Raw genomic sequence first — 12,998 nt, forward strand, 5'->3', positions numbered from 1 at the left:
AAGTGGGAAAAAAAAACCTTGTGGTTTTATGAGAGAAAGAAAAAAATAGACTCCAAAGTGCTCTCCCACAATCCTTCAAGCTCGGAGAAAAAGTTTAATTTTCTCTGAATCTTATGCAGGGTGCCCTTCTTTATGGGTGGGGCACATGGGCCGTCCTGGGCCTCTTTAGCCAATCCCAAAGCTTGGCTCTCTGGAATTCGCTTCAGAGACACTCCCAAACAACATCCCGCCACAAAATGGCAAGGGGTGGGCTAGACTTCCAAGAGAGAACCTGCAGATTCAATACGCTTGTTGCGTTACTGCTATTCCACAGTACAGAGTGTAGTCCCCTGCTTCAGAAACAGTACCTCTCTTATCCTGCTAGAGGTTCTGCTTTGAAACCAAAGCATGTCCCCACATTTGTTGGTTCTGATCAGGTGTACAGCCATCCCCTTCTATTACGCCAAATATAATGTATGTGTGTATGTTTATGTATGAATATAATATATACGTACAGAGTTGGGTAATTCCGGTCCAGAGAGTAAAAGTCCAGACTGGGGTTTTGTGTTGTTTCAACCAACCAGTTGAATACTCTGTGACTGTGACTCTTTATGCTCTGCTGGTTGGTTGAAACAAAATCTTGGTCTGGACTTTTACTCTCTGGACCTGAATTACCCAACTCTATATATGTTATACATCTTCATTAAAGCCTCATGAGTGATCATCCCATGAATTACAGGTTTGAATGCCAGAACGTCCCAGCTGTGTCTTATAACTTTAATGGCTCAGGTCCCAGAAAGGGGCCTTTTAATCTTGAACAAAGTATGCAGCGTCATTATAAAATGGTATATTAATAATAATCACCATCATCATCATCATCATCATTATCATCATCTATTTGCAATAGTAAATGACAACAGAGAAGTTGCTAAAGTCAAAACATTCTCTTTGTGAGTTTTCCCCCCCCCCTTTCTTATGGACCTTAGTTAAAAAGTAGGAAAACTGGTCGCGCAGCAAACATTTCTGGCCAGTACTATCATCAGTTTGTACTGCAACTGCAATTTTAGATTGGCTAATACAGTATATCAGCACATATATAACCCTGAAAATATCCAGTAGTTTTCCTTGGATGTAAAGCAACTGTTACTTTTTTTTTTAATCTTTACATCAGAAATAAATTGTAGGAGGACTTTAATTCCCAACACTAAAAATACCCAACACTATGTGCCAACTTAAATGTTAAATTTGCAAGGAAAGAAAATCCACAAATGTGTAACGTATCGGGCATACAGGAAATTAAGTGGATGCCAGAAAAAGTACAGTCCTGACAGCTTGTTGTGGTTAGACTGTGAAAACACGGCCGATGTCCATGTTAGCATAAGCCTCGCAGCAGCGAATCATTAGCTGGCAGGGAACAGCTCAGTTTAAAGTGTTAATATATATCTAGGCAAACTTTCTGAATAGGAGCTTGTTTTGTTTGCACCAGCTCACTCACAAAGTGAAAAGCAGCGCGTGAGTTTCGGTCGCTCCGTCTGGCAGTCTGTTATTGGAGGGTGGGTAGAGTCCACTTTACAAACGAACGCTTAGCACACACCTGAATAGCCCTGTGCTCCGCTCTCTGTCTCCTTAAAAGAAATGGTTATAAAAAGATAAATGAATATGCACTGAATGCAGAATGCAGCATGACCTTTTTGACCTTTGCTTAAAATGTAACGATTTACATTACGTGCACCTTCATAATGCATTTATAATGCATTCATAAAAAATGAATTAGCAGAATGTAAGAAGACCTTAGCATGTCTTAAAGCCTTGTATTCATAACACTTTCAACGAACAAGACATGACAGCTTTAATATGTAGGGGATAATCCATGACGAGGCTATACAGAAATAATCAATAACAACTTGGTGCAATGAGGAAGCGGAGGACCACTGACCAAAATAAACTTATTATTTTCGTATAACTGCACACCTCAAAGTGGTTTATCCCACTTATACCACAGCTAACGAAGAAAAAGTAATAATAGTAATATAATAAATTAGACACGGTTGATTTTTCAGAAGAAAATAATTTCAGTTAGCATTTAATAATGCTCCAGTGTGCTTTTAAAAGCATAGTCCCTATAAGAGTAGAACATTTGGACAGGCTACTTCTAGGAAACAGCCAGTCTGCTGCTACTTTAGAAACCGTTAACAAACAGGCGCTTAAGTTTTGAAAATAAAAGAAAATAATAACTACTTATTCATGAGTAAAAAGTTACCCAGGTTTTTATATTAACATGTTTAATAAAATATTAAAATGCAATAACAGAATTTTTATTAGGGTGCCAGGACTACCTGTATGCTTGCATGAAAATAATCAACACCCATGTGCTGTGGTATAAATGTTAATGACAAACATTGTACGATTATATGTTTATAATGTATACTGTAAACGATGTCAATTGTTTCAAACATTGATGCTACACGACCACGGAAATCATTCAACAAGCTCTAAATTCACCTTCAGGCTTTTAAAAGAAGATTGCAATTGTGAGGAAATCAGCACTATATCTGTGGTGTATTATCCAGTAAATAACATGAGACAGCCATGTTTTTGCAAGTGCTTCTCTACTGCACTCGGACTAGACTGACTAAACATATCCCAGCATGCTTTGGTGCACTGCCTGTTAACTACAATACAACCAAGGTTCCTAAAAGCAAAACTCATTGTTTAATACATCACAAAATCCCAACACAATATTTTCAATACCTCTTTGCTTTTTCATATTTTTCCCTTCTGGGTATTGCGCCTCCAGCGTTTCAGATTCAGTTCCTACCCATCGTCTCTCTGCATCTGGAGTGTGCGTCTTCTCCCAGTCTTTGCAAGAGTTTTCTCCTCATGCAGCACAGAAACATGTGGTTAGGTGGACTGGTGTCTCTAAATTGCTCACAGTGGGAAGTTATACCCTCTGATGGGCTGGTATCCCATCCAGGGTGCTACCTGCCTCACGCTCTGTAATTTATGGAATCGGCTCCAGTAGCAGCACAACCATATACCAAAAAAGCATGGCTGGGAGGGGAATCTACGTCGTGGACGAACTGTTGGTGTGAATTTAGCATTTCTGCTTGCAAATTTTTTGCGTTGCTAGTGACAAACAGAATTGAAAAAATCCTAAGAAATGGAAATGGAAATAGATCCTAAGAAATTTCACAGCCAAAAATTCCCTCAGTATCAGGTTACTGCCCTGTTTTATCACTTGCACTTACAATTATATATTTAAATGATGCTGGTGAAGAGGGAGTAGCATTTAATATTTAAGCCAAACTATGTCCAGACATTTCTTTATCTGATTCACATGTGTTTTAATTTCTTTGTAATAAAAACTAATTTGATAAAAAGTAAGACTGAATAAGACTCAATGAGTCCACTAATAAAACATTGCATTCAAGGGTACAAACATTTTACATACTTGTATGTCGCAAAACATAGTAACAAACTGTAGCGCATACTTTTTTCCACAGTGTCGTATGAGTGAGGGAAGCTCAGGGTCAGTAGGGTTGGCCCCCATCCAGGGCCCCAGGGTTTAAAGGCCTTGTTCAATAGGCCCAGTGCTGATATGAGTGTGATTTGAACCCAAGACCTTCTGGATACAAGCACAAATCCCTTAAATGGCGCTACAAACCATCAGGTTAGTCCCAAAACAAACAGCAATCAAAATTAACCTTAACCACTAGTTTATTTACAAAAAAGCCATTATTTTACAAATAACAAAGTCACTCATTTTAATCTGCTGGTCCACAAGTTATCCCTTTAGTTTATTGTTTACGGTCCCCAGTCGAATAAATAATGCATTATTGTGGCTGAATATGAGAAAATAATGTGAGGGAACACTGTGTGTGATCATTTTCAGTTCTAAATCCCAGGCACGGGCAGTGCAAATGAACGTGACTAAGTGAGTTTTCATATTGGAGAAGGCATTGTTTTACATCTGCGGACTGCAAGTGCTTAATCTTTACAGCTGCAAATTCATCTGGGAGGCAGATTAATGTTTTGGGCCACGTGGTAAAGATGCTTCATATGAATACATGAATATAAGGAAAACTATCAACACAAAGCAGTCTCGTGCATTAGATTATATTGTGTAAATTACACTTTTTTGCATAGAAATGGCTCAGTATAAAATATCCAAATGAGAAACTGAAAATGACTTATTTTATTTGATTTGCTAGCATCTGCCAGGCACAGGAAAAAGGTGGAAAATGGGAGGCTTTTTCCCTCTGCATCCACTCAAGGTCTGAATCACCTCCTATTCAGCGAGACAAAATGTACATTAGCTGTAATTGACGAAGAGTGTAATGTATAAGGATGCACCTGTGGGGAGAGAACATTTAAAATGAAGGTATAGTCAGTTAAAGGGATAGACTGGCTCTAGAATAGTGGAGATGTTCAGCTGCCCAGGTGCACATATCATCTCTTATTCTGCTTTTTTATATCCCTTTAAACACCCCTCACCTGAGCCGGATGTTACCCGCAAGCACGGCACCACAGTGGAGAGGCGTCCCTCTCGTTAGCAGAGCAACCAGCGAGTTTAGAAGAAAGCAAAAGCGGCTTTTAAAAAGGTTGTTGTCTTGTTATCGACATGCTTCGCAACAGTAATGGGGAGTTTGAGTGAAACCAGATCTGACATGGAGACTGGGGGACAACAGGCGGATCGCTGCTGGTTTCACGGAAAGCATATTAGTTCACCGCAGGTAGATCTGCAGCACACTGCAGGCAAAGTGGCAGGGCGAGGACTCTGTGGGACTGACTCTACTGGGAGTCTCTGCTTTAGGGAACTGCTCCAGATTAAAGACTGAGCTGCGAGAGTGAGGCTAGTGACTGTGCACCAAGTGCATTATAATTACTGCCTTGCGTGAAGGACATATCTGCCCTACAAAAGCCTGAATCTTAACATGTACATTGTCGAGAAGAAGAAATGTATGTTCCATCCATCCATCCATCCATCCATCCATCAATTTACCAATGTTGTAGTGAACATGAAAGTAAATCACAGGCAAACGTTTAAAATTGTTCATTCCCAAAAAATTTTTTTTTGATCATATTCATTAGATTTAGTTTCATTGAGTAGCATGTAGTCTTAGTGCATTTTAGCCACACTAACTAGCATTTTGCTAACCTCATATATGTGCATGAAATGTCACAGAAGTTCTATTCATATTCATGAGGTGTTAAGGGGGAAATAGCTACGCACTGAGACGCAGCTAATATATCTTATGTTTTTATTTATTTCCTGTGGAATTTAAGGATTCCTACGGCAACTTTTTAAGCTAACAGCTAGGCATGCCAAAGCATTACCCAATCTGCCAGTGAATGGAACAATATGAGAGAGAGAGGGAGAGAGAGATGAGAGTATCACAGCTGTGGCCTTGGAATACACACCCTGAAAAGGAGGGGGGAAAAGCGGCATCTCTGTTCAGTGGTTAGTGGTTTCGCCCTCTCTGGGAGTGCAAGCACCCCCAGTATCTACAGGAGTGAATTGTCATCACAGTGTGCAGCTTGTTGCCCCAAGGACCAGGCTTCTGTCAGGGCGGTTATTACCCAGCATGAAGGAATCATCCCGGAGCGTGAACTTGTTAAATAAAAGTCACAGATGAGTCTCTCCATGGGCTTGCAGAGATGGGCTGGGGCTGCTTGCTGGAGCAGCGGTGGCACAGCGAGACAGCGCAGGGTTAATAGGTGGCTAGATGCCATGGCTTTATGGGAATGGAATGCGTAGTGCCTCTGTAGTGCTTCAATCCCAGCATCCCTCAGCCCTGGAAAAAAAATACTGCCTGCTGAATGCTAATGATCAGCGTTATTAGAGGACAATTGATGGACTTCCAGCAAACAACAGAAACTAATTACTGCTAAAGCTTTATTATCCTTTAATTACTGAACCTTTTTGGCAATTAGGAGAACAAAAACACTTTTCTTTTTATTGCTAGGATAAAAAAGCTACAGCTGGAAAAACAGGAATATTAAAGACGAAAAATGGAAAATATAAATAGCGGCCCTTTTAACATGAGAGAGTAATAAAACACAAATGCTATAAAATGTCTTCACACAAAACTCCATTGTCAGTATAGGGGTATTGGCACATACACAAGAAGCCTTTTACAGACATATCATATTATTCTGACATTTTTTTCTTTATGGTGAGTGTTTCACTTCAGGCCAATTGCTTTGCAGCACATTAACACGACTCCGCTGCTAAGTCTGGTTGCCTGCTTAGGTCTGCTTCTTAACAGCGACAGCAGAGAAGCAGTGCTTCAAGTTCAAATCACAAAGCAACCTTATTTTTTGCAATACTTATTTAATTCTGTTTATCACTGTTCCTTTTCTTCGAATGCTGGAAAAGTTCATGGCTGCCTCTGCTGTGTAAAATGGCGTACATTCATTGAATGCGCCTTTTGTTCGTTTAGAGACAGTTCAGCTCATTGACTAACAGCTAAATAAGTGATCCACACAATAATCCCTGGATATGGACAGAACTCATCTATTAGGCACATCCAGAGACAGAATATGAAGAAAATTCCAAAATATTAAGAACTTTCTAAAAAAAAATCAATACTGTCAATGAAAAATGTTCCTGCTCCTTAATTTTACGATTAAAAAAAATGTTATTGCACCAGATAGAAAGATTTTTCTGGTAGGGTTTGTAGGGGATATTAGTTACTACTCTACAAATGATGAATACAAAACAAAATGACCACATACGTTTCTTGTAATACAATGCCATCTAGTATAATTATAGTATACTATGCTATAGTATAGTACAATGCTGTGTATGTTTGATCTCAGATATAACACTTTGCAACAGTCAAAGGACACTGAAGGTTGTTTAATAATTTGCTTGGTGATTTTCCCCAGAAATACACTATTTGAGTATTTTTTTGTCTGTGTCAGCCTTGAATAACTTCATCAGTGTTGTTTGGTCTGTGCCCACGTCTGAGCTCTCTGGACAGGTGGCTCGGTGTCAGTGGAGAGTGTGGCCCTCTCTCTCCCTCGCTGGTCTCGCCTGACAGCTGGGGCCTGAGTCTCACGCTGTGGTCTGTCATGTTTGTGGTCCCAGTGCAGTCTCTGATTGTAGTGTCTACCTCGCAGAGACTTCCGGGAACCGAGTCTGGGTGGACGGCCAAAGCGTGTCACAGCTCACCATGAGCACCTTCAGAAGCAATGAAGTCATGTGTTGTTTAGGAGTCCATTTCAATACAAGAGGGTAGGTGCTTTACCTGCTAATGACTATGTGTTATGTCACCCATAATGGGCTTTTCTTCTGGACCTCTACTTTTGTGAAAATGTTCAATGTAAATTCATACTGTAAGTTTGAGGGCTTTCCATCTATTTTCTGTAGCTGCTTGTCTTGTTCTGCAGAGGGTCCAGAACCTACAGGCACAAGGATGGGGCACCAACCCATCACAGTGCACACTCACCTAGCATCTCTCTCTCTCTCTCACACACACACACACACACACACACACACACACACACACACACACACACACACTTTGGTAACTCCAATTAACCTCAGCATGTGTTTGGACCATGGAGGGGAATCCAGGGTATCTGGAAGAAACCCCACAGTGACACAGGGAGAACATTCAAACTCCACACACACAGAGTCAAGGCAGAGACTCGAACGCCAGTCCCAGAGTGTGAGGCAGCAGTTCTGACCACTGTGCTGCCCATCTGAGGCCGATAGAGTTTGTGTCTGTGCCCTACGACGGCCTGGCATCCCCTGAACATGCCCTCTGGCTTGGGCCTGGAGCTTCTTGGGCAGACCTTACGCTCACCATGACCCTGCACTGCATCAGTGGAACACTGACAGATCTTTTTCTTGATATTATTTTGGGGATGCTTTCATGCCAGAATTTAGGAACAAGAAAAAAGATAGACTAAAATAATTTTATTTCAGTTAATATCATAGGATTTGCCCTAAGATAAATTTTTTAAAAGTCCTAAATTTTTATTTATATAAAATGTCATTAATAACATTAGTTCATAGCGTGGAGAGTCTTTCAAGTTTATCATTTAATCCACTCATTAGAAAATCTTTTTTGGCTTTAATTTAAACAGTAATAAGTAATTTGCATAATTTGGGTGTTTTTTATTTTCATACAGAGTATAGACCTGATACGGGTCGTTGAGATGATGTTAGGCATAAGTGACATGAATGCATTTGTCTGTTACGTTACAGAAGTGCTGGTAAGGAATGAGGTACATTAAGCTGATCAGATGCCTAAATCTGTTACGATCTGTCATGGATTATGTGTCAACAATATAATGAATTCTCAAATTCCAGAGGGATTTTCTAGACAGTGCTGATCCAGCGTTTTATTACAATAATTGTGGGATTTTTCTAATGATAGAGACAGGTTGTTTTAAAGCTGTTGGACACTGTATGTCTCTGCTGGAGGTGCTGAATTATTGACACCTGAAGCTACTGCAGTCTGCACCGAAGGCACATTTATAAACTGAACACATAGTCCACAAGCCTCTTTCTGTGTTCAGACAAGCATGTGTCAGTATGTGGGAGTGGTTTGGAATGCCACGGTTATTATCTGAAGATTATGTCTCTAAAGAACAATAGGAAACTCTGGCACAGTGGATTTCAGAGAGGATGTTCAGCAGAAACAATTCTGGCTTGAAGTAACTTTCTTTGCCTGTCAGCTCTGGGGGATGTGTAATCACATCTCTGCCCCATCTGCAATATTCTTATTAAGTTTGCTACAGTATGAGTGTCTGTACTTCAGCTGATGTGGTGAAGCACATGCAGAGTGAAGTGCAAGGTAGTAAAGTGACCAGTTTGAATTTTGGGCCTGCAAACCATGCGCATGCATGAGAACTACTGCTGCTCAGTGTGTTGGGTGGGTGTCTGAGATAGTTAAGAATTGTGCCAACGCTCGGAAGGTTACAGGTTCAAATCCTGGGGTCCGCAGACAGATGCCACTCAAATGCAAGGGCCCCAGCCCCAGGGGTGCTGTATGCTGGCTGATCCTGCACCCCCCACCCCCAACTTGCTCATGTCGGGTGCTACACATCTCATGGAGACCAGCTCCCCACAGGGATCGATAAAGTATCATTATGATTTTACCACCTGCTCTATTTACAAGGACTACATGCTCAACTGGATAAGGGATCTGACTTAGGTGTTATGTGGCTCAGCAGGTTAGGATGCTGCCTGTGATAAGAAGGTTACTGGCTCAAATCCCACAAGTGTTCCAGGCAATGAAACACCCCCCCCCCCCCCCTCAAAAATGTATGTCAGTTTGGCTAAAAGCATTTGTTAGATTTGGTAAATGTAAATGCTCTGCTGACATATGAAATAGATCAGACCCTTCTGATCTCTCAACTAAGCATGACCCCTTATTTCAATGTAAGGTCTGCATGTTCCATCACACCACAATGATATCAAATTAAAATTAATAATAGTTCTCCTTATTCATCCCCATGGGGAAATTGGGTATTTTTTCCCAAATGCAGACATACAGTATATATTACAGCTAGTTGGGGTGAAAGATCAGGGTCAGCCATTTATCTAGTGTTCCTGGAGCATTCAGGCTTAAGGGTCTTGCTCACAAGCCCGACACTGTCATCACTCCACTGAGCTGGTCACGGGATTTGAGCCAGTGACCTTCCAGTCACGGGTGCAGGGTCCTAACCCACATCTGCCTGCAGTGCAGTCGCGTCCCGCCCCTGGCGTCTCCTGCCTTATGCCCTCTATGCCCACAGTGACCCCCCCTGTGATACTGTGAATTTTGAATATGTGTGGCCTGTCGTCCCCCCCCCGCCATCCCTGTATCTGTGCACTCAAGTTGCTATAAGAACAGGGGGTGTGTTTTATGTTTGTGGTTTTTCTGCTTGTTGGTCTCTGCAAAAACTATTTGATTGTTTGCTCGGAAATGTTTTTCTTGCACAGCCACCGCACCCCCCCCCACCCGCCCCGCACTACCCCCCTATTTTCCCTTGCTCCCAAACACCCTGAAAAAGGAAGTCTCCCGAATCGACCTCGGGATGCTCTTTGCATTCCCCGTGTCACATGGATATGCCTCCGGGCAGCCCAGGCTTTTCCACACAGTGCTATTTGGCATTTTTAGGCTGGATTCATGCCCTGTACTTGGGTTTAAACTTCGGAGGTGGCATTTTGGTGAAGCCACGCTTGACATTTTGCATACACCCATTGCCCCGGGGAGCACGGTGGTTGTCAATCCCTGGCTAAACCATTGGGCTCATGTCCACTCAGTTTGCACCTAAACCCCAGGTTAGCTTGTCCTTCCATGCCAGGTCGTCCAGCGCACAACGCGGGCTACCGTCACACAGCCTGAAAAGCATAGCTGCTTCAATGTTCCAGCCAAGATGCACAAGAATTGAGATAAAAAATAGTAGGAACTTGACTATTTTCTTGTGTCTTCCAGATCCGGTATGATGCTCAATCAGTCCAACATAGATGGGTGTCAAATAAACAGTAACACAGATGCTTACTGTAGTCCACCTGGGTCAGTGAGATTGAATCAGTACCAGTCCTAGCCAATGCAGCGCCCTAATCACCACCAGCGCCCCCTGTCTGAGGCACAGTGAAGTGAAGCTGGCTTCCTAGGCGGCCGCCTGTATCACCTATAGGACTGTAGTTAGTTGTATTGTAGTTTTGTTTTCAGCTGAGGTCCAGGCAGTCCATTTTTGGCACATCAAGTGCTGCCTGTCACTGACACGCGTGAATCACTCAAGGACTTACCCCGCTTATTACCAGGTCTAGGTCTCTGCTTATATTTGTTACTTTGTGCCTGAAACAGAGCATCTGAAGTTCAGGATCAATGCCGTGTAATGTGGAACCTACTGTACATGTATAACATAAAATGTGTATGCAAATGTTTTCTGGGGAAGAGTAGAGCACACACCATAGCGAAGTGTTTTCCAATCCGGTACTCAGGGACTTGCAGACAGTCCACATTTTTGCTCCCTTCCAGCTCCCTCACAGACAAAACGTGGAGCAAAAACATGGACCGTCTGCAGGTCCCCGGGGACCATATTCGGAAAACACTGCACTAGCGTCTTGTGAAGAGACTGATGGTGTGTTTTGTGTCATCAAAAATCTTTGCCAGGTGATATCTTAAATTTAGGTTTCATTAACATGAGATATAGATTTTAAACATAAATGATAATCCAAAAATCAAGTTTGGGAATTTGCACTTTCAAACACATCCATGAATCCTCTAGTAATTTTCAATAGCAATTTACAAATGAGGAATACATTCTGGGTTTATAAGCAGCATTTAGAATGTATCACAGTCATTTACCTAGAGGCGAGATCACAAGAACCAACATTTAGTGTGAAGGCTGAGGATTTTTCTTATCTAACAACTGCAAGGGATACATCCCAGAGGTGCCGTGGGAGAAGATCGCCTTGAGCAACAAGATGCACGATTATTCTGTTGGAATACACAGCCAGTGACATGAGGTGCTTGAGGGAAGAATGGGAAAGATGATCAGAGACGTGAGGTGAGGATCTGAGTAACGTGGCCAGCGATGACCCATTCATGTACACTTCATTGATTATAGCCCCTGGCTAACTACAGCCAGTAGAAACGGTAGGAATGGTTTAGCCTGTTGCTCTTGATATTAGTTTAGGCTTGTGGGAGGAAGTTTTAAAATGCCGCGTGGAAAAAATGAGCAACTACAGCTAATGCTCTGTGGCAATGGTATACTTTTCAAGACAAAAATAATTTCTTATGAATGCAATACCTGAGTAATTCCATTTTTCAGTCATTCATCCCAGCTGAATTTTTTTGGTATTGTTGAGGTTTTTTTTTTGCTTTTATGTATCATTTGTTTGTTACCAACGTCAAAATAACATGGTTTTTATCACGTTGCAGGACATTTGGTCCTCCCAATGTAATATATACATGACCCACATGCACACGCACACAGGTTTGTAATTATATCTTTGTGGGGACTCTCCATTCATTTCTATGGGGAAAACTCTAATCCCAACATGAAGACCTTAATCCCTATCCAGCCCTAACCCTAACCATAACTAACCAAACAAAATACGAGACGTTTGCCATTTTTAGTTTTTGATTGCATTCACAGATCTTTGTGGGGACATGAAAAATGGTCTCCACAGTGTCAAAAAAATAGGTTTTTATTACATGGTGGGGGACATTTTGTGATCACAACATCTGAACATAGTGGCTCTTTGATGGCAAAGTTAGGGACTGCCCTTCCAGATAGTAGAAATGCATTATTTCACATATTTTGTTAGAAGGATAAATTTATAGATTATTTTGACGTGATTACAGCATAACATAAGTTGAACCAAATGATACCATTAACTTTTATGATAATGCAATGCATTTTCACAGCTAAAATGTAATGGGTTATCTGTAACAAACCTTCATCACATCTCGTGTCATTTTTCAGAACAATCTTCATTTAACAAATTTCCAGAAACATATAATCACATTGTGATTCTTACTGAATGGAGCATTATAAAACAAATTTGACTAACAAATTCCTGCTTTTTAAAGACACATTAATGTGATGTCCTAGAGGGATATTCTGATGAGTTTCCCGGGGACTATTTATAAATGGAAAAGCAAGACTTGCTTTCAGTCATATTTCTTAGAATTTCTTGCAGAAAGCTTTGCTGGATCTAAAAAACAGATCCATGTAGTTTCTTAGTCAGTTTAATTTCATTATTGGTGCATAAATATTGAGCTCCCTCATATATCTAGTATATAAAGTATTAATTGTTCCATATTTTCCTGGTACTGGCATCCCATCCAGTGCGCCCCCCATCCAGTGCGCCCCCCAGCCTTGTGTCTCACGCTGCCTGTTCCAGGCCCTTAACAGCCCTGTAATACAGATCGGGGGATTTTACTGGTAACACATTATAAATAATTATAATTTTTAAAATCTTATTATTAAAAACATTTCTAAATAAAATTAGTTGAATAGCAGTTTAAGAGCAATATCTATTTTTCCCTTAAGATATAAACATA

At 41.2% G+C, this 12,998-nt stretch overlaps 1 protein-coding gene across 4 annotated transcripts in view; it reads right to left on the minus strand.

The window, feature by feature from the left end:
* LOC111855862 (TOX high mobility group box family member 2-like) overlaps positions 1-12,998 on the minus strand; it is a 140,082-nt gene that overhangs the window by 109,742 nt on the left and 17,342 nt on the right. The window lies entirely within an intron of this gene.

Source organism: Paramormyrops kingsleyae, chromosome 6, assembly GCF_048594095.1.
Source record: "Paramormyrops kingsleyae isolate MSU_618 chromosome 6, PKINGS_0.4, whole genome shotgun sequence".
In the NCBI taxonomy this organism is placed as follows: Eukaryota; Metazoa; Chordata; class Actinopteri; order Osteoglossiformes; family Mormyridae; genus Paramormyrops; species Paramormyrops kingsleyae.